Here is a 609-nt window from a genome sequence, read left to right on the forward strand (position 1 = left end):
TCTCTCTCTTTCTCTCTCTCTTTCTCTCTCTCTCTTTCTCTCTCTCTTTCTCTCTCTCTCTTTCTCTCTCTCTTTCTCTCTCTTTCTCTCTCTCTTTCTCTCTCTCTCTTTCTCTCTCTCTTAATTTACGAAAAATCTGTCCCAAGTATCTTCAAGAGCGTCCAAGTACAAGACCGGAACCTTAGGTACGAAAACAAATAAGTAAATAAATAAATAAACGAATGAATATAAAAATTTAGACAAAGAAGAAAAAAAAAAAGAAAAAAGAAAAAGCAGCCAAAATAACCCTTGCCTCATTTGTTTCACTTTTCAAATTTTGTGTATACACACACACACACAAACACACATACACACGTATACACACACATACATATAAATATACAAACTACATACTATACTGTATGTATACACACATGCACGCACACATGCACATGTATCTACATGCACACAAACACAAACACATGTATGTGTATGTATATATAGACGCATACAGACTCACACGCTTAACCCACTATATATATCATATATAAGTATGCATATATATATATTCATATATACACACACACACACACACACACATATATATATAGGTGCATGCATATATATATA

This window comes from Octopus bimaculoides, chromosome 14 (genome assembly GCF_001194135.2).
Source record: "Octopus bimaculoides isolate UCB-OBI-ISO-001 chromosome 14, ASM119413v2, whole genome shotgun sequence".
In the NCBI taxonomy this organism is placed as follows: domain Eukaryota; kingdom Metazoa; phylum Mollusca; class Cephalopoda; order Octopoda; family Octopodidae; genus Octopus; species Octopus bimaculoides.